The sequence below is a fragment of the Theropithecus gelada genome, chromosome 5, assembly GCF_003255815.1.
Source record: "Theropithecus gelada isolate Dixy chromosome 5, Tgel_1.0, whole genome shotgun sequence".
In the NCBI taxonomy this organism is placed as follows: Eukaryota; Metazoa; Chordata; class Mammalia; order Primates; family Cercopithecidae; genus Theropithecus; species Theropithecus gelada.
The window spans coordinates 74621809-74644379 of NC_037672.1; the positions used below are offsets into that span (position 1 = coordinate 74621809).

The window sequence follows — 22571 nt, forward strand, 5'->3', positions numbered from 1 at the left end:
CCTGTCTCTACTAAAAAAAAAAAAAAAAATTAGCCGGATATGTCAGCGTGTGCCTGTAGTCCCAGCTACTTGGGAGGCTGAGGCAGGATAATTGCTTGAACCCGGAAGGTGGAGGTTGCAGTGAGCCGAGATCGTGCCACTGCACTCCAGCCTGGGCTACAGACATAACTCTGTCTCAAAATAAAGAAATAAATAAAGCTTCTTCTCCGAGAATACACCAAATGTCGGATGGCGCCGCTGCAGCGGGGGGGCCCTGAGACCCTGGTGGCCCTGGGATGGGGAACCGCGGTGGCTTCCGCGGAGGTTTCGGCAGTGGCATCCGGGGCCGGGATCGCGGCAGTGGACCGGGCCGGGACCGAGGCCGCGGAGCTCGCGGAGGCAAGGCGGAGGATAAAGAGTGGATGCCCGTCACCAATCTGGGCCGCTTGGTCAAGGACATGAAGATCAAGTCCCTGGAGGAAATCTACCTCTTCTCTCTGCCCATTAAGGAATCTGAGATCATTGACTTTTTCTTGGGGGCCTCTCTCAAAGACTAGGTTTTGAAGATTATGCCGGTGCAGAAGCAGACCCGTGCTGGCCAGCGCACCAGGTTCAAGGCGTTTGTTGCTATGGGGGACTACAATGGCCGCGTCGGCCTGGGTGTTAAGTGCTCCAAGGAGGTGGCCACCGCCATCCGTGGGGCTATCATCCTGGCCAAACTCTCCATTGTCCCGGTGCGCAGAGGCTACTGGGGGAACAAGATCGGCAAGCCCCACACCGTCCCTTGCAAGGTGACAGGCCGCTGCGGCTCTGTGCTGGTGCGCCTCATCCCTGCACCCAGGGGAACTGGCATCGTCTCAGCGCCTGTGCCCAAGAAGCTGCTCATGATGGCTGGTATTGATAACCGCTACACCTCAGACCGGGGCTGCACTGCCACCCTGGGCAACTTCGCCAAGGCCACCTTTGATGCCATCTCTAAGACCTACAGATACCTGACCCCTGACCTCAGGAAGGAGACTGTGTTTACCAAGTCTCCCTATCAGGAATTCACTGACCACCTTGTCAAGACCCACACCAGAGTCTCCGTGCAGTGGACCCAGGCTCCAGCCGTGGCTACAACATACGGTTTTTATACAAGAAAAATAAAGTGAATTAAGCCTGTTACAAAAAAAAGAAAGAAAGAAAAGAAATAAATAAACCTAGGCTAAAAATTTAATTGACTTAAATTATTAAAATATACAAAATATAACATTTTTTACTTATTACTATTAATTTAAAAACCAAGTAGGTGTGTACAATGTGTAGTCAATTAATTATTCTGCATTGCCATTAAAAGTCTATCAATAGAACTTCATGATTAAAAGATGACTTGAGCTGTATAAAACTACCATTTTTTAAATAATACCTTGTTGATGATACAGTTAGGGCAGATTCCTGGGAAGATGGGTAATAGAACTTACTTAGATGACATTATCAACTCCATTTATATCCTCTACTGACTTTATACTACCCTTTCTGGGACTCTTACATAACCAGCTATGCTTCAAACAGGATCTTGCTAATCTTGTGTTATTCTTTCTCTGATTCAACCTAAGAAAGGGCAGCTTTCTATTGCATCTCAGTATTTCCTACCTGACACTGAGCATGACCAAAAATTGAAACAAAATTAGAGGCATTGCAGTGTCCTCTCTCCCTCCCTGTATTCTTAGCTAGCTCTTTTCTTCAAAGAACTAAAATAAAAAGGTGACATATCTCTGATGTTAAATAACAAATTCAGCTAAGTTCTGAATCCCTAAATTGGTTAATTTTCGTTTCTGTCCTCCAGTTTTACTTTTCAGTGAAAGAAAGACGACACAATATGTCTGGTACTATGTGTTCTCTTTTATGCTTTCCCCAGATAATGAACAGTAAGTGGCTCATCTGATTGTGATAAAGATGGTATACATTGCCTTGTAGTCTAAACATTGATGTGCAGAGCTGTAATCACATCTGACTGGTGGGCAGATCAGTTGTCTTTGTCTTCAATCTCTCTTGTTGTATTGCTGTGAAGTGCTGTCACAATGACTGATAGAGGGGTTGAAGCTGTAAATTCAGGAGAATGATTCAGTTATACAAGCAGAAAGGGTATCTTTCTTGTAGAGAAATCCTTATGCGTAAGTAGAATAGAAAACTACCCACATGTGAGTGATTTCAGGGTGTAAGGGAAGACAGCTTCACTGCATTCCAAAACGTCTTTCTTACTCCCTTGAGGATGCCAGATACTACGCAGATATAGTCTTTAACTCAAACCTAAGTAAAGATGCAGACAACTTGAACGGGTACCACACTAAGATGGGAATACTTGTGAATAAGATCACAAGCCCACCAGACACTTGCAGCTGGGGAAGTGAAATTGCTAGTAGAGCAGGGGAAGACTGCATAGAAGAAGACAAAATTGCCTACATCACAATTTTGTCTTAAGTTGATCATATATTTTTTCTCTAAATGTGATAGGTTTCCCTATGAGTTAACTTAGCTGTGTGTACGCATTTGTGGTTTCTATGTCATTTTTTAAAGTTGTGTGATATAAACTAGTAAAAATTATTAGAAATATATATCTAAATATTAACTCTTGTGTATTACCATCAATTTATCTGTTTCTTGCATGCTTTCTGTTAAGGAGAAGTACTACTAAAGATAGTTGAGTGGTGTATCTTACCAACATTTGACAAAAGTGCTGCCTAGCTAGGTCTGACTGTGTTTGCAACTTCATAAAAATCGACTTGACAAAACCATGACACAGGATCATGTGAATTTTAGAAGGCAAATTACATTCATTGACCTTTTTCTCCAGACTTATTTCAACACAGAAGCAGCTTGAACTGATGAAACCAGTTGGTTGAGAGATATATGCTTTATTTTCAGATGCATAATTTCTATTTCTACCTTCAACATTTTTCATCTTATTTGAAGAAGGAGAAAAATACCTGCTACTCCATGTCTTACAGTAATGTTATAATAATCAAGCAGATTGTTAAAAGTTTATGCAAAGTGGTAAGGAGCTTAGCAGGACTCTCCTTAGCAAGCAATACTCTAATTGGTGAAAATTATAAAAAGCAAACATCTAAAGTCTTTAAATTTATCCTGGAGGCATAGAGAGAATGGAGAAACATTTATTCAAGAAAACTTACTAAATCTCTTTTAGAACAGAAAGAGTTGGGATTTGAGTCATGGTTCCCTCCCTTACACTACTCCCCCCTCCACACCAGCTCTGTGATACTGAAATTCCCTCAGGTGTATACAGTCAAGAAGGCAAGGGACTCACTCTGCAACTCCTAGTCTGGCGCTACAGTTTCATCTCTAGTGGGGAAGGCTGCTGTTTCTGATTCCTTCCAGCCCCATGTTGCAGGTAGATGCACTGAGAGGATTGGGTCTCTTTTCCCCCACCTAGCCACCACTCATAGGGAAGAAGCTGTAGTCCAACATCATCCTAATATTGTTAAGAAAATGCAAGACTTCAAGAATAGCCAAACAATCTTGAACAGGAATATGGGAGTATTTATACTTTCTGACTTCAAATTTTACCACAAAACTGCAATAATCAAGATACTGTGGTACTGGCATAAGGGTAGGCATATAGATCAGTGGAATCTAACTGAGAGTCCAGACATAAACCTTCATATTTATGATCAGTTGATTTTTGATAAGGGTATCAAGACAATGGAGGAAAGAGTAATCTTTAAGCAAATAGGGTTGGGAAAGTGGATATCCACATGCAGAAGAATAAAGTGGAACCCTTATCTCACACCAAACACAAAATAACACAAAATGGATTATAGACCTAAATTCAAGAACAAAGTTTTAACACTCTCAGAAGAAATGACATACAAATAAATCTTCATGAGTTTGGGGTAAATATAACACCAAAAGCACAAACAACAACAACAACAACAAAAACCAAATAAATTGGGACTACCTCAAAGTTGAACTCTTTTGTGCTGAAAATGATGTCGTCAAGAAAGTGAAAAGATAATCTACAGAAAGGGGTAAGATATTTGCATGTTATATCTGATAAGAGATTTGCATACAGCATATATAGAGCTCTTATAACCCAAAGGATCCAACAACCTAATTGAGAAATGGGTATAGTGTCAGAATAGACATTTCTCTAAAGAAGATACATAAATTCCCATTAACTGCTTGAAACAGTACTGTAACATTATTAGTCATTAGAGAAATGTACATTAAAACCTCAATGAGAAAAAGCTTCATTCTCAATAGATGACTCTAATAAAAAGACAGTAATAAGTATAGGTGAGAATGTGGAGAAACTGGAACCCTCACTCGTTGCTGATGGGAATTTAAAATAATAGTGCTGTGACTTTAGAAAAAGTTTGACATTTACTCAAAATATTAAGCATGGAGTTACCACATGATCTAGTACTTCCATTTTTAAGTTTCCACCCAAGATAAATAAAACATATATCCATAGAAAACCATGTACATAAATGTTCATGGAAGCATTATTTATAATAGCCAAAAAGTGATAATAGTCCAAATGTCCATTCACTGATGAATGAAGAAATAAAATGTGGTGTAACTATACAGTGGAGTATTATTCAGCAATGAAAAAGCATGTACTGATACATGTGATAAAATGGATGCAATTTGAAAACATGGTAAGATATGATCACAAAGAAGACATATTGTCTGATTCAATTTATAGGAGATTCCTAGAACAGACAAATCTATAATATTGAAAGTAGACTACTGGTTGCCTAAAGTTGAGGCTGGGGGTAGGTGGAATGGAGAAGAATGAAGAATGGCTGATAATGGGCATTTTTTTTTTTTTAGGAACAAAAATGTTCTAAAATTAGATCATTGCATAACACAGTGAATATGTACAAAATATTAAATTGTATACTTTAGGTGAATTGTATTATTTGTTAATTATATTTCAAGAAAATGTTTTAAGCAAAGAAAAAGTTAGAATTTTAAAATGTTTATTTAAAACACATGCTTTTAATATTGATATAATTTTTGAGAATTGTATCTCATTCACAAGGAAGAAAGTCAAGTCCTTTTTTTCAAGAACAAATTTCTGTCTCTATAAAATAATTTTAAGTGATGAAACTATTTAACAGGTTCTCTCTGTCAGCATATTTTATAAGTTAATGAGAAAATAAGCACATGATAAATGTATGGGAAAAATCAACTTTTATTGTATAGGAATTTTTAAAAAGCATTGACATCTGTGCTACCTAGTTGAAAACAGATTGTATTACCTATGACATTTTAGTGAACAGACTTCTCAAACTTGTTTTTGAGAAAATGAGTAATTTTTATCCTGTGAGCAGCTTTATAATTTTCAATTCCAAGGTTCCATTTTCAGAAAAGTTCAATTGACTAAACAGTTAAAACTGAAAACATCAATTATATCTGTGATTTAATATGATGCTTGCTGTTACCAAAATATGTTGAATTTACAAAGTTAATTTACTTAAGTCTTACTTCTTGTTTCCATTCTAAGACTGTAAACCCATATTTCTGTGTCAGCCACTGTAGCCAGGTGGAAGTCTAAGTACAAACTCAGCAAGGAGGTTCTTCTCCAAGCAAGACAAATTGAAAATTTGAAGACAATGTGTACAATCTAGTTGACATTTTAAGTAAAAATCTAGCACTTAAAATGGTAGATTGTAACAATAAGAGAAAATATTGGAAGAAAGATGACCAAAAATAAACTATTCTCAGTCTGCAAAAGATTTTTAATAATTCTGCTTAAATCAACCTAACTCTGATCTCTCCTCAGCTGATTATAATTCACACTAAAATTTCAGCTATTGAAAAGAAGGCTTAGTTTTAGGTCCACTCACATCCACTTGCCTGATTCTGCTGTGTCCTCTTGGTCAAGGTAGCCTTTACAGTAGCAGTTGGCAAACTTTTTTTCTGTAAAGGACAAGATAGTAAATATTTTTGACTTTGTGAGCCATAAAGTCTTTGCCACAATTATTCATCTCTGCCATTTTTTGTGACAAAGCAGCCATAGACAATGTATAAACAAATGGGCATGGCTGTATTCTAATACAACTTTATTTACAAAACAGGCTAGTGGACCATAGTTTGCCAACCCTTGCTTTATAGTTTAATTTGCAAGGAAGTAATGAATTTCTCTCTATTCTAAATTGGGCTTGGTTAGGAACTTAGATGTGTATCAGGAGATGATTAATTCTTTTGAATATGGGGCAAAAGGGTGGCTTCATGATGGTGTTCACCCAGTTAGGAAGCTAGCATCATTATTTTACAAAAATATTTATTTTTATTTAGCAAGGGTAAGGAGACTTCTTACACCTGGGTTTTAATTTTCGAACTTCTGTTACTTTGCTTTTCAACTTTACGATGTTGTTGTTGGTTTGTTTTGTTTTTTTTTTGAGACAGAAATTCTCTCTGTTGCCCAGGTTGGAATGCAGTGGCGTGATCATGGCTCACTGCATCCTCCACCTCTTGGGCTCAAGTGATCCTCCTGCCTCACCCTGGCGAGTAGCTGGGACTACAGGCACACTCTGCCGCTCCCAGCGAATTTTCTTTTCTCTTTTCTTTTGTTTTCTTTTCTTCTGTTTTCTTTTCTTCTGTTTTCTTTTCTTTTGTTCTCTTCTCTTCTCTTCTCTTCTCTTCTCTTCTCTTCTCTTCTCTTCTCTTCTCTTCTCTTCTCTTCTCTTCTCCTTCCCTTCCCTTCCCTTCCCTTCCCTTCCCTTCCCTTCCCTTCCTTCCTTCCTTCCTTCCTTCCTTCCTTCTTTCCTTCCTTCCTTCCTTCCTTCCTTCCTTCCTTCCTTCTTTCCTTCCCCCATTCATTCCTTCCTTCCTTCCTTCCCCCATCCCTCCCTCCGTCCCTTCCTTCCTTCCTTCTTTCCTTCCTTCCTTTCTTCCTTTCTTTCTCTCTCCTTTTTTTTTTTTTTTTTTTTTTTTTTTGAGAGACGAGACGAGGTTTCACCACGTTTCCCAGGCTGATCTTAAACTCCTAGGTTCAAACCATTCACCTTCTTGGCCTCCCAAGGTGTTGGGATTACAGGTTTGAGCCACCATGTCCAGCCAAATTTAGGTTCTTAAACGAATTTAAAATCATTAGTTAATATAATTTCTTACTTTTCAACCATAATGTTTGCATTTCTATTTGTCTGTCAGGTCATCCCTGGGTTGCCAGATTTAGCAAACAAAAATATAGATTTTCCAGTTAAATTTGAATTTCAGATAAACAATTAATCCTGTTTTATTATAAGTAAATTTTGTGTAATACTTGGGGCTCTCATATATAAAAATGTGTTGTTAATCTGAAATTAAAATTTAACTAGGCATCTGTATTTTTATATGGCAACCCTAGGTTCACCCTTCATCCCAACATTTTCAAATTATACTCAGAGAGTAAGTTTTCATTTAGCATCAAAGGAGTTTCAGTACCATTATTAAGTTAGCTCTAAATGTCCTTTCATCAACTTGTCATGTACTTTGGTAAAGTATTTCTTTCCATAATAATTTAATGCTACCTACTATATCGACAGTAAATTATACATGTTATCCACCCTCAATGAGGTTAGCAACCATTTCCTATATACTTTATTATCTTTCTTATCTCCTAGTTTTCCTAACTACAAGTCTAACCAGGCAAATACTCTTCACTTTACATGCACCAATGTGCTTCATCTTCTTTTTACCAACTCACCCGTTTTTCTCGTATTTTCTACCTAGTGTTTTCTAGTATTTACACTTCACACCTCTTGCATCTATAGCAATAGATGCATATATTTAAAATCTTTCTTAATCTTTTAAAACTATATCAAAAGAGTACATGCACATTACTTAAAAAGCAAAGTTGTGTTAGTACACTAATATTTTAAAATAGTAGTCACCTGTCCCATCCCCTCTTCTCCAGGTTTTTACTATCTTGAAATAATTTGTTCACATCTTTTTAGCTAATTATTTTAATAAATACCCCCGTTTATATTTTTATTTCTTATTTTTTCAATGTTAGATATAATTTATTAGCATCTTGTTCTTTGTCTTATTTTGTCAATATAGTTATATTAAAATTTTGGGTATAGCAGCAGTCAATATTTATATTTTTATAATTATGTAACCAATATTCACAGATGACTCAAGAAGTGTTCTATGATTACATTTAATCTGTTGTTAATTTTTTGCTTTTCGTATAGTTAATAACAGTCTAATATTGTCATTTGTTTTCTATGTGCTTTTTGCTAATTAATCCTCACTCTATTTACTGAGACATCATTGAAATTTCTTTAAATACAGTATATATTTATCAGCTTTGTTTTTCTCTGGGAGCCCTTCTTGGGATTCTGTTTTCCCATTTCAATTGGGAATGTCTCCTCTCCATGTCTGTTGCACAGGTTCATCCTGTGCATTTCCTTACCCAACAACCTGGAAATTCCTTGTGCCTTATATGCTCTATTCCTTGTTTCTTGAAACATTTTGACTTATTAAAAAATAATTTAGATAGGTTGTTTCTAAGTTTCTTAATTGACACTTATGTGGGGATGTGTGGTAAGCAGTTATGTATATTAGCCAGAAGCTTAGGAGTAAAATCTGTTCTCGAGTTAAGCGTGTGTTAATCACTCATATATAGCCTATGTAGATAGTAGAGAACATGTGTGTATATATGATCACTCAGGAAGTGTGTGTTAAACAAGCAGAGAATTTGAACCAAGAATGAAATCTAAAGGTATACTGATAGTTTAAGGAACTGGACATAGAAGAAGGTTCTGTAAATTAGGCTGAGATTATCCAGCTAGGAACATTAGGGAAAAATCAAGAAAGTGAGGGGTGCAGAAGCTAAAGAGAAAAATGTGGCCGTCTGTATAAAAATACTGTTAAATGATGAAAGAAGATAATATATATATTTATATATATATAATCTTCTTTATCTTATATAAATATTATATATATATAAGATCTTTGCATTTAACATCATTATTGAATATGATGAAAGTATTTTAGGTGGAATTATGGGGACTATTTTTATGGTTGGATAATTATGAGATAGGAAAGAATCATGATCATGGTTAAATGTTGATGGGAAAAACTTGAAAAAGAAAGAGTTTGGAGATACAAGGAAGAGTGGAGAAAATCAACAGATTGAACAATGAACGAAAAGATGGTTACTGATGCTTGTAGCTTGGCAAACTATGTGGTTGGGAATTCAAAGGGATTTCTTACTTAGGATTTCTATGGTAAAGAAACAAGGCGAGAGTGAATCAAATTGAGATTTAAGAATAATGAGGAATTTTTGTAAAGAGTGAAACAATGAGTTGTGGTGGACCATTAGTATTTCCAGTGAGTATAGGGGGATCCAGTTGATATTGGCACACATAAATTTATAGTGAAATCAGTCTACCCAGTGATAACATATTTTTTGAAGTGAAGTTGCAGAGAAAGCAAGTAGTTTTGTTCATCCAAACTAGCTTTTTTGGGGGTAGGAAAAGAAAGGAAAGTGAAGTAAAGACACTGTGAATACTGACAAAAGTGTGCAAAATCATTAGGTTTAGAATCACCAGAGATCAAAAACTGTGAGGTCAATAATCATTAAGATAAAAATGAGATAAATTAGAAGAGTCAGTATCCTGAGGGTTGTGATGAGGTCGAAGAGTTGGTTTATTGGAGAATGATTAAACAAACAAAGTTGGCATATAAGAGGCTGTGTTCAGAAAGTGACATGAATGAATACCATGTTTCAGAGGCAAAACTGATCCAGGTGATGAAAATATGTGTTTAAGCATATGGAATGTGGGGTGGAGGTAGTATTGAGTTTATTGAAGTGAGACAGTGATATAACTGATTGGTAAATTTGTGAACTGATCATACCTGTGAATATCAAATGCATCCAAATTGATTGTCGGCCATGTAAGAGAAGAAAATTTTCAGGGGTTTTATTGTTAGTGGCATGATCCTTAAATGAGTAATGCTCATAAGGAAGAGAGGGGGGATGATTGAATTGGGAACCAGATTCTGAGGCAAATAAGAATTAATACATGAACACATTGCTTTGAGAGTGCTCAATAACAGATATTGTTATTCAGAAGTATATTGGTAAAGATAGGCTAGATTATATTGTGGAAACAAACAGCATCTAGGTCTCAGGGGTTTACATAACAAAAGCTTAACCCAGGAAAGTCACTGTCAGACTGTGTGATGGGATTGGAGAGTAGTGAAAGACTGTGTCGTAGATGACAAGTGTATATCAGAATTAGGATGAATGTATGGGGAACATAAATAGCTAGAGGGCTTATATTAGAATGTTGGCTTAAAAATATAGGACTTGTAGGCAAGAAAGGATCAGCTGGTCATCAGTTTGCCAAAGAGCAAATGTTCTGGCTTCTCAAATTTGTGCACTATAGTTTGTATGAGGAACTCCTATGAATGGACAGATATATTGCAAATGTCATAAGGCACAAGGTTTGGAGTGGGTATTTTTCAATGTGGTTTACAGGAGTGATAAAATTTGTGGTTTAGCAGTGGTTTGTTTGCGAAATTTTCTTTTATCTTAATTTGTATTCTGTGTTCTAATTTACTTATGCATAAACATTTAAAAATATACTAACATCTGTTTATTTTAAAATTCACTCTTTCACTTTCATCATTATTTTTCCTATCTTAAATTGTGTCTATTGTTCTCCATTTTGACCTTTTGAGTTTCCTTGTATCACTTAGCTCTGTTTTCTAGAAGAATGTAAATTGTCCCCTTTTCAGTGACAACAGGGAAGTTCAATTTCTTAAACTCATAAAAAGTGAGATATTTTGGCGAATCTCACTATTCTTTTGCTTTTATTATTGATTTTAATTAACACATAATTGTACTTATTTATCAGGTATAGTGTATATTTCAATACATGTATACAATGTGTAATTATCAAATCACACCGTAGGGCTACTATAATTGATAAGTCTCACTTTGAAGGGACAGATATATCAAAATAAAAACCTGAATCATGTAGGGTGACTAAATACTAAGGAATTAGATTATAGGGTGTATTAGTCCATTCTCACACTATGAAGAAATGCCCAAGACTGGGTAACTTATTAAGAAAGGAGGTTTAATTAATTCACAGTTCAGCAGGGCTGGGGAGGCCTCAGGAAACTTATAATCATGGTGGAAAGGGAAGCAAACATGTCTTTCTTCACATGATGGCAGGAAGAAGTATAGAGCGAAGGGGGAAAAGCCCCTTGTAAAACTATCAAATCTTGTGAAAAGTCACTCACTATCATGAGAATAGCATGGGGGGACCATCCCATGATCTAATAACCTCCCACGAGGTCCCTCCCACAACATATGGGGATTACAATTTAGATTGCAATTCAAGATGAGATTTGGGTGGGGACACAGAGCCAGACCATATCGTTTTATCATTTTGCCTCTGGCCCCTCCCATATCTCATCTTTCTCATATTTCAAAACACTGTTGTGCCTTTCCAACAGTTTCCCAAAGTCTTAACTCACTTCAGCATTAATCCAAAAGTCCAAATCCATAACCTTATCTGTGACAAAGCAAGCCCCTTTTGCCTATGAGCCTATATAATCAAAAGCAAGTTGGTTACTTTCTCAATACAATGGAGGCACAGGCATTGGGTAAATATACCTACTCCAAATGGGAAAATTGGTCAATATAAAGGGGCTACAGGCTCCATGCAAGTCTAAAATCCAATGAGGCAATAATTCAAACTTAAAGCTCCAAAATAATCTGTTTTGCCTCCATGTCTCACATCCAGGACATGCTGATGCAAGAGGTGGGCTCCTACATTTTGGGCAGCTCCACTCCTGTGGTTTTGCAGCATACAGCAACACCCACAACCTCCCCTCCGACTGTTTTCAAGGGCTGATGTTGAGTGTCTGCCACTTTTCCAGGTGCATGGTACAAATTTTAGGGGATCTACCATTCTGGCGTCTGGAGGACAATGGACTGTTTCTCACAGCTCCACTAGGTAATGCCCCAGTGGGGACTCTGTGTGGGGGCTCCAACCTCACATTTCCCCTTGGCACTGCCCTAGCAGAAGTTCTCCGTGAGGGCCCCACAACTGCAGCAAACTTCTGCCTGTACATCCAGGCATTTCCATACATCCTCTGAAATCTAGGTGGAGGTTCTCAAATTTCAATTCTTGACTTCTGTGAACCTGCAGGCTCAACACACATGGAAGCTGCCAAGGCTTGGGGCTTGCACCCTCTGAAGCCATGACCTGAACTGTACCTTCGCCCTTTTTAGCCATTGTTGGAGCAGCTGGGATGCAGGTCACTAAGTCTCTAGACTGCACACAGCAGGGTGGCCCTGGGACCTAGCCCATGAAACCATTCTTTCCTTCTAGGCCTCTGGGTCTGTGATGAGAAGGGCTGCTGGAATGTCTCTGACATGTTATGGAGGCATTTTCCCCATTATATTAGCAATTAACATTTGACTCCTCACTAATTATGCAAATTTCTGCAGCCAGATTGAATTTCTTCTCAGAAAACAGGCTTTTTTCTTCTATCAAGTCATCAGGCTGCAAAGTTTTCAAACTTTTATGCTTTGCTTCCCTTTTAAACATAAGTTCAAATTCCATATCATATCTTTGTGAATACATGAGACTGAATGCTTTTAATAGCACCCACAACACCTATTGAATGCCTTAATGCTTAGAAATTTCTTCAGCCAGATACCCTAAATCATCTCTCTCAAGCTCAGAGTTCCACAGACCTCTAGGGCAAGGGCAAAAGACCACCAATCTCTTTGCTAAAGTGTTGCAAGAGTAACCTTTATTCAGTTTCCAGCAAGTTCTGCATCTCCATCTGAGACAGCCTCTGTCTGGACTTCACTGTCCACATCACTATCAATATTTTGGTCAAAGCCACTCAACAAGTCTCTAGGAAGTTCCAAACTTTATCACATCTCCCTGTCTTCTTCTGAACCCTCCAAACTGTTCCAAACTCTGCCTGCTATGCAGTTCCAAAGTTGCTTCCACATGTTTGGGTATCTTCACAGCGGTGTCCCACTAACTGGTACCAATTTACTGTATTACTTTATTCTCACACTGCTATGAAGAAATAGTCAAGACAAGGTAATTTATAAAGGAAAGAGTTTTAATTGACTTACAGTTATGCAGGGCTGGGGAGGCCCCAGGAAACTTACAATCATCACAGAAGGGGAAGAAAATACATTCTTCTTTACATGGTGTCAGGGAGGAGAAGTGCAGAGTGAAGCAGGGAAAAGCCCCTTATAAAACCATTAGATCTTTTGAGAACTTACTCACTATCACAAAAACAGCATGGCAGGACCACTCCCATGATCTAATCACCTTCCGGAAGGCACTTTTCTCAACATGTGGGGATTACTATTCAAATTACAATTCAAGATAAGATTTGAGTGGGGACACAGAGCCAGACCATATCACAGGGTGTTACTATTTTTCATCAATTTAGCTTCAACTGTAAACGTTTTGGTTTCAATAAAATATATGTCATGAAAAGTTTACACTTTAAGAAAAGTAATGTGACATTTATATTGGTCATATGATGATGATATTGTCATCTAAGTCCTTGAGAGCCAACATTGCCCTACAATTCCATAGATAATTGTATATGTTCTACCCCACACTTAGTTTAGTACCTCAGAATTTCTAAAGTGACTTTCAAGTTGACAATGTGCCATTTTGAGACTGTCACATTGTTAAATGTTAAAATATAGAGTATGTGAAAATCAAATGGCTTCTAAACTGTGTAAATTTTCAATACGCCTTGATCAAAAATAATTTCATGTTTTAAAAGCCATTAGAATAATGGAGCAAACTGACTTATGACACTCATTTTTTTTCTATATCCACTTTAGTTCACTATTGTGTAACCCATATCAGTCACCCTAAAGGTTCAACACATTAAAGAGACATAGTGATTGGGAATAATATGGGTAGCAGTGAACAGTGAAGCTGAGAAAGATATAGGCAGATTAGTAAAGTACTTCATGGAAATATCAAAATGTTTCCTACCCAAGAGACTGAAGAATGTGCATTCAGAAAGTTTCCTAAATTACAAGAGCAAAAATGGTGGAAATCAATTGAGGAGAAAAAAAAATTGTTCAGCCTAATGGAAGCGATTAGCATTGATATGTGGTGTCTTGCTCTCTGATGCCACATCAAATTGGTGAGAGGTTTTAGGAAAAGGGTCAAATAGGATATAATGCATAAACTTTCACCTAAGTATGGCAAAGCATTTAGTAAGTACACTACTTGAAATTCAATTCCAGCTCTGCCATTAACCAGTTAGGAGAACTGTTGAATCTTCACATATCTCACCAGGGAACCAAGGGGGTAATAGCTACCACCTTTCCATCAACACACTTTGTGCTTCCACACTGGGTGAAACACACACAGATATGGTTTTTCTGTGAGCCAGAGTGTTAGAATATGTTTCTAATAGTTCTTCTGTCTTTCTTTTCCCTTTTTTTCTTCCTAATCTTTCTCTTCCCTATCCTTTTATCATCTTTCTCATTTTCCTATAAAAATATTCATTGAAGAAGTATCTGTGCTAGACATTACGCTAGCCTGTAGATACTGCCTTTATTTCTGGAGAAAATATATATCATTGAGCACTTATGACTTACTTACAGAGTAATATGTAAGTAAAATTACTTAGAGAGAGAGAGAGAGAGAGAGAGAGAGAGAGAGAGAGAGACAGAGACAGAGACAGAGACAGAATTAAAGGCAGAGCCATGCTATTTCTACTATGGAATCCTGAGTGATTTATGGGAGTACATTATAATGAGAGATTGTTTCTCATTCGGCAAGGTAAAGCAATTTATGTAGGGTTGGCTTCATACTTGGTATTTAAAAAAATGAGAAAGGATATCATTAATCATCCTATCTTTATTTGAATAGTCATTAAAGATGCTATTTGAAGTGCCTGCCACAACTCCTAGATGCACAGTGGGCTTGGGGACCATACTTAAACACAATTTCTCTGTAGCTTGTATCGATACACCATGCTGCTCTGACAGCTGCTGCAGCACCCCCGTCAAATATGTGGTGCTTTGTCATTATTTTTGATGCCATGGGGGTTTTGCTATGATATGCATCACATTTATCCTGGTAAGCTTGCTTATTACTCATAATCTTCTGCTTCTATTTTAGGTTCATTATAGCTTGGAGGAATTCTAGAAGTTTCTTGTGTTATTTATAGCAGATTCAGATCACCTGAATAGAAAATAAGAAACATTTTTATTAGATTTAATCTGGAATACATTGTTGCCACCCTATTTGCTTCTTAAGAAAGGCCTTTATTTCTTTTAAAAAAAATTATCATGCAACCACTGGAAAGAGTTCTGCCCCAGAAACAAAATTTAGGGACAACATTTTGCATTGTGTTTTAATGAAAAGGTTAGGTTCTATGGACAATTTCCTTATGTACTTAATTCATTCTGGTATTATAACTTAATTGACAGATCTATTGGCAATTCTTAGTAATGTATGTAATGCTGCAAAACTGTGCATGATTAATTGCACACCATGTGCTCACTTTTGTCCACCTGGCCATATTCCTAGACAAGTGGCTTCATGTTTTTGGACACTATCCTTTGCCTGCTGGCTTGGAAAATGGAAGAAATGGAAAAGAGCAGAGAGTTTTCTTCTGGGCACCATTTTTATGTTGGCCCTGTCCTTCCACTGCTCTCTAGTCCTGCTAGAAGATCCCACTGGACATACAGATTTGGAAGCGATGTGATATTGCTTTTACTGATTTCTCATGTCATGGAGGTAAGTCAGGGAAGAGGGCTGGCTTTGGTGCAGAGCAATTTATGGCTTTGAGAACCTGTTACCAAACCATTTGTGAATAGTAATAAGACTAATATTGATGATAACAGCATTTATCAAATGTTTATTATTACTATGTGCTTTAGATTTGTTTCTTTATTTAATGTACTTACGTACACAAAACTTAAGACAAGTGTAGTGTTATGATCTTAATTTGCAGAGGAGGAAATCCAGGCACTTGCAGTTTAAACGACTTGACCATAGGCACTAATATGGTTTGGCTCTGTGTCCCACCCAAATCTCATCTCAAATTGTGATCCCCATATGTTGAAGAAAGGAAGTGATTGGATCATGGGAGTGGTTCCACCATTCTGTTCTCTTGATAGTGAGTAAATTCTCACGAGATCTGATGGTTTTATAAATGGTGGTTTTTCCTGCACTCTCACACACTCATCTCTCCTCCTGACATCTTGTGAAAAAGGCGTCTGCTTCCCCTTCCGCCATGATTGTCAGTTTCCTGAGGCTGAGGCCTCCTCGGCCATGCAGAACTGTGAGTCAATTACACTTCTTTTCTTTCTTTTCTTTTCTTTTCTTTTCTTTTCTTTTCTTTTCTTTTCTTTTCTTTTCTTTTCTTTTCTTTTCTTTTCTTTTCTTTTCCTTCCTTCCTTCCTTCCTTCCTTCCTTCCTTCCTTCCTTCCTTCCTTCCTTCCCTCTCTCTCTCTTCTTTTCTTTTTGATGGAGTTTCACTCTTGTTGCCAAGGCTGGAGAGCAATGGCTCTCAGTTCACTGCAACCTCCACCTCCTGGGTTCAAGGGATTCTCCCACTTCAGCCTCCTGAGCAGCTAGGATTACAGGTGCATGCCACCATGCCCAGCTAATTGTTACATTTTTAGTAGAGATGAGGTTTCACCATCTTGTCCAGGCTGGTCTCGAACTCCTGACCTCGTGATCCACCCACTTTGGCCTCCCAAAGTGCTGGAGTTATAGGCATGAACTACTCCGCCTGGCCTAAACCTCTTTCCTTGTAAATTACCCAGTCTCTGGAAGTTGTTCATAGAAGTGTGAAAATTGCCATTTAATAAGTGGATGCCCAGGGATCTGAACACAGGCAATCAGGGAAAGTGGCAGCAGGCCACTACATTCTTCAGTGGCACCCAAGCATCCCTCCTCTGCTCCATGTTTTCTGTCTGTAGTTTACTGGCTCTATCTTCAACCTGCCTTCCATTTTTCTTGTGGTCTTGAGTCCATTTTGTGAGCTGGTTCCTGATTTTTCTGCTTCTCTTGTAGGTATGTTTTCTTCTGCCTCTTCTTGTGTAGTGTTATATTTCTAGGTTTAGCTTCAGAGGGAAGGGACGCCATTCACCCATTTAATACCTTTTTTTGAATTAGAAAAGATTCCCTTTCTTAAGTAAATTTTCTTAATATTGTAGAACCTGAAGAATTCTACATGGCAGCCATACTGGCTGTGTGCACACACCCATGGTTTTGCTCACTCACAGCCCTGCAGCTACACTGTACACTCCACTAGCAGTGTACACATTCTTGCTGCCCCCTGCCATCCACATTCCTGACTCCATATCCTGCCCCCAGCTCCCTGTCACCTACATTCCTGCCCCCATTGGAGGTCAGGAATTTGACTCTGAGACCTATGGTCAGGTAAAGTCTGGCCAGGGCACAGTTATGGGCATGCATGTAGGGGTGTGTGTGTGTGTGTGTGTGTGTGTGTGTGTGTACGTGCATGTGTAATATCAAGTATGTGCACATCTTCATGGGCCAACAGGATTATAATGGTAATGTACACAAATTATTGTTTAAATATTCTCATGAGCTTTTTTTCCTATAATTTTTGTTAATCTAAGGGATGAGCTAACTAGTTCTTCCATTTCCTCAAAACTACTCAGTAAAACTACAGGGTTAAGGCAATAAAGATATATGGACACATTATCAAATAAAAAGTTATTTCAGGCCAGCCACAGTGGCTCACACTTTTAATCCCAGCACTGTGGGAAGCTGAGGCAGATGGATCACTTGAGGTCAGGAGTTCAAGACTAGCCTGGCCAACATGATGAAATCCATCTCTACTACAAAGACGAAAAATTAGCTGGGTGTGGTGGCACACACCTGTTATCCCAGCTACTGGAGAGGCTGAGGCACGAGAATCACTTGAACCTGGGAGGTGGAGGTTGCAGTGAGCCAAGATCATATCACTGCACTCCAGCCTGGGCAACAGAGTGAAACTATGTAAAAGAAAAATTATTTCAACTCTCATGCTTTGAATACGAATCCATCATTTGATACAACATTGTGTTTATGCTCCACTAATAAAAACATCTTATTAGATGGCAAATCTTTAGACTTATGGTATTTTCCTTGTGACAGAATATCACTGTGGCTAGACTACAAGTTTTAACTACAACTAGGACCTCATAGCAACCCTCTTTACTGATTGATCTTTTGTCCATATGTGATAGTTGCTTCATTTACCTTGCTGCCTTGCCCATCACCATTATCCACTGGAGTTCACATTCTACTCTTATTGTAAGCTAAACATTGTTTTTATTATACTCGTTAGGGTTGATAAGTCTCTCAGACTCATCCTGTTATTAGCTTTGTCTTAACTGGGTGATGTTCCTGTCATCTTTTTATCTTTATCTCCAAGTTACCCATTCTAGTTTTTCTCCACTAACCCAAATATGTTCTTAATTATCCCTTCAATAAATCCCAAGTCACTTACGTATAAAAGTAAAGCCCACTTTATACTCAGAAGCACATTTAGAATCCAAAGTTACTAAGATAATAAGAAAAAAAACCCAACTTAATTAAATTGATATTTATTGAGTAACATTTGTAAAGTAGTGGATGAGAATGAATACTGAGAGTAGTAACTGAAGAAGAAATAAAACAGCAGGGTGCTGAGGCCAGGTAAGGAAGTGCCAGCTACTGTGGTTAAGCTTTGCAAGAAGACATAAATTATGGAAGTAATCAGATATTCCTGGAAGTGGGAGCGTCACATGGATTAAGTGATTGATGGCATTATGGGATTCTATTCTATGTTGTTAGAACTCACAAAATTACAACTGTACCCTGTGCAAAATAATCTCTACGGTGAAATTTTAAAGCGCTATGAGAGAGGGTTGACTGAGAAAGGGAGATGTAGTGATCACAACAAACTGAGCATTGGAGTGAATAGAGGCAGAGAAACTGTGTAGTCCAGCAATTCCATCACTTTGTCAGGTGCAGGTGCTGTTTGGTGACTGGAAGAGTCACCTGATGTAAAGGACATGGATTCCGGAGAAGCAGTCTATTGGACAGCATAGCCTGAAAAGGAGATGGAGGTCTACTAAGCAACTCTGATTTTATATTTTCAAAAGGAGTGTTTTCATTATTAATGTATTTTTCTAGATATCTCTATATGAGTCATGCAAACGAATGTTTTCAGAACTAATTAACCAAGGATAACATGACAAATAAATTTAAGTCTATAGAATTGGGGATTGGAGATAGAAGATCACTTTACTCATTCTTACTATCAGAGGAATTGTATAGCAGTAAGATCTCTATTCTGATAAAGGTGGTTGACAATTATTGTCACATGTGAAACTGATATGCTTCACCCATAGTTTGCAACTAAAGAATATGTGCCAGTCTAGGGAATTTACACAACAATATGGCTTCGAAACAAGCATGTATATTTTCCCCCTTTAATAGTTATGAAAAATTTACTATTTGACATTGCATCTTAATCTTGGTAATAAGATTGTAGCATGAGTAGACTATCAGTTTGACCACATTTTGTCCTAAGTATCTCAGAAAATACAGAAGTATAATTTGTAAGAGTTTTGTAAGGCTGACTGCAGGCATTCTACAGAAAAAAGTGGAGAAGCTCTCTTTAAGAAGCTGTTCTTTGAGAAATTGCTACAAAGGAAGAAACATTTCCCCTAATTGATTAGCAAATACCAGTTCCCTTATAAATATACATGCATGTTGACCTTTCGGTCTGTTTTCCAGAATACAAATTCAGTAGGGCCCTCACACAGTCACTCATGCTGTGAAGGTATTTTGGGGCACTGGAACACAAATGGGGACATTGATCTATCTAATTCATTTCAGGGTCCCTGTTTGGAGCCTTATTTCTGGCTCCTCTGTGGTACCAGAACACAGCTCATGCTAGTGAGCAGGCCTGGGGTTTAAAGATTTCTTTATATTGGAGCTCTGCAAGCCTGAATGAAGAGAAGGTTAGAGTCTTGGACTAATGAAACAAATACTGAGTGGTTTATGAAGTCTACCCCTTTTTACTTGAAAAATATGCCTGCATTGTTAGACTGTGTGTATATTGATACAGACTTGCATAATACATCCACTAAGCTAAGAAAACAATAACAAAAATGAACTCCAATTAATTTTTTTTCCATAGACCGGAAAGACTAATTTTCATTTGTGTGATTTTGAAGGCCTCTCTTAAATATGGCACTGCCAATCAAAACACAAATTGGGAGACTGAATAACATAGTACTTCTACTTAGAAAGGTATGTTCAGATTCCTTATACCAAATTTAACTCTGTATGTTTAGCAGTTGCAGCATAATTATTGCTTCTATGTACTGACATCCCAGAGTTAGACACTGTGCTGTTGTCTTTATATCCTCAATATATTATACATAATTCTCGCCACAATCCTGCAAGTCTCTTCTTTTCTCAATTTTAACAGAGGAAACAGAGCCTAGAGAAGTTAAGCATAAATTTCAGATTCAAATTTTGATTTCCCACATACAGTGTAGTCTTGAGGGTGGTTTTAAATGTATGTTGCTAGGTTCGTGGCTGAGGTCTGTAAACCAAAGGACAGATTAACAAGAGATAAACATAAAAATTTATCCAATATAAGTGTTACAGGACACAGAAGGCTTCAGAAATGAAGACCCAAATAAACAGGGAAACCTGTGTATTTATATGCTGTTTGATAAAGTTGATAATTGTGGAGACGTATGCAAGGACAACTATGATCTAATGGCGATAGACTGGGGGAACTTAGCAAAGCCTGTTTGCTCAGATTCTTTTCTGGGTCTCAGTGTCTTCAGAGATAAGAAAGTTCTTTTCCTCCATGTACTGGGTCTTATGGGGAAGGTCAGTTAGGTTTTATGGCCTGCTTCATGGGAGAAGGGATGAGGGGAAGGTGAGAGTGACCTTTCTGCTTTTGCTGTTTTCTCAAATACTAAGGTGCCATATTTTGGGGCAGCCTGTCCTGAGCCTCATCATTAACCTCTCTGGGCCTTAATTTCTTTATTTATAAAATATGGACAAAAGTATTATCTACTTTATAGGTTAATTGTGAAAGTTAAATCAGCTAATTTTATGAATAGACAGACATAGAAAAACCATTAAAGTAGTGCTTGACACATAGTAAGCATTACAATGTTTATCATTATTATTATAACAACACTGTAATTGAGTATGTTGCCTATTTTCTAAACATCTAAGAACTTTTCAAGTTTTAAAATTGATTTGCTTTAGGAATATGAGATAGCAGAGAATAAAATAAAACAAAAAATCCTTACTCTCATGAAGCTTGCATCTGAATAGGGAGGGAGATATAGGCCGGGTGCGGTGGCTCACGCCTGTAATCCCAGCACTTTGGGAGCCCAAGGCGGGCGGATCACGAGGTCAGAAGGAGATCGAGACCATCCTGGCTAACCTGGTGAAACCCCGTCTCTACTAAAAATACAAAAAATTGGCCGGGTGAGGTGGCGGGCGCCTGTAGCCCCAGCTACTCTGGAGGCTGAGGCAGGAGAATGGCGTGAACCCAGGAGGCGGAGCTCGCAGTAAGCCGAGATCGCGCCACTGCACTCCAGCCTGGGCGACAGTGTGAGACTCCGTGTCAAAAAAAAAAAAAAAAAACAACCAAAAAAAAAAACAAAAAAAAAAAGAGTATGAGTGAAATATGTGAAATATGTAGTGTGCTATTTGATGAAAGTGCTACAGAGAAAAGCAAAGCAGGGAAGAAGTCCAGAGAGTCAGGGCTGAGTCTTCCATTTTGAAATATGGCAAGCAGGGGAGTCTCTTCTGAGAAGAGAATAGCTGCACAGACGCGATGAATGAGGAAGTGAAGACATAAGTCATGTTGGTGTCTAGGGGAAGAGCAATCTAGGCCACTAAGGAAGCAAGTGCAAACACTGTTGTGGAATCTCATCTGGCAAGTCTGGGAAGGAGCAGGATGCCCAGCAGGGCAAGAGCATAGGGGAGTGAGTTTATAGAAGATAAGGTCAGAGAGTTAACAGGCAGCCACACATCCTATAAGGACTTACAGGCCATTATTGTAAAATCCTTGGTTCTTAAAGAGTGAGATGGGAGATATTGGAGAGTTTTGAACAGAGGAGTGATATGACCTGACTGGTAAGTTTTCCTAGGATGCCTATTACTGCAATGTAGAGAACTCACAGAAAGAGGCAGGAAGACTAGGTAGGAGGCTATTGCAATAATCTCAGCAAAAAAACGGTGGCCTGGGCCAGAAAGCAAGCAGCAGCAGACATGGTGAAACATGATGGGACTCTGGATATATTTTGAAGACAGAATTGGTAGGATTATTTATTTATTTATTTACTTATTTATTTTTGAGACAGAATCTTGCTCTGTTGCCCAGGCTGGAGGGCAGTGGCGCCATCTCGGCTCACTGCAAGCTCCGCCTCCAGGGTTCACTCACGCCATTCTCCTGCCTCAGCCTCCCGTGTAGCCCGGACTACAGGCGCCCGCCACCACGCCCAGCTAATTTTTTGTACTTTTAGTAGAGTCGAGGTTTCAACGTGTTAGCCAGGATGGTCTCGATCTCCTGACCTCGTGATCTGC

General features: G+C 38.2%; 1 pseudogene across 1 annotated transcript; it reads left to right on the plus strand.

The window, feature by feature from the left end:
* Positions 1 to 221: 221 nt before the first annotated feature.
* LOC112624329 lies at positions 222 to 1130 on the plus strand (annotated as a pseudogene). Its single transcript, XR_003119388.1, has one exon. The product of XR_003119388.1 is annotated as a 40S ribosomal protein S2 pseudogene (transcript).
* The last annotated feature ends 21441 nt before the right edge of the window (positions 1131 to 22571 follow it).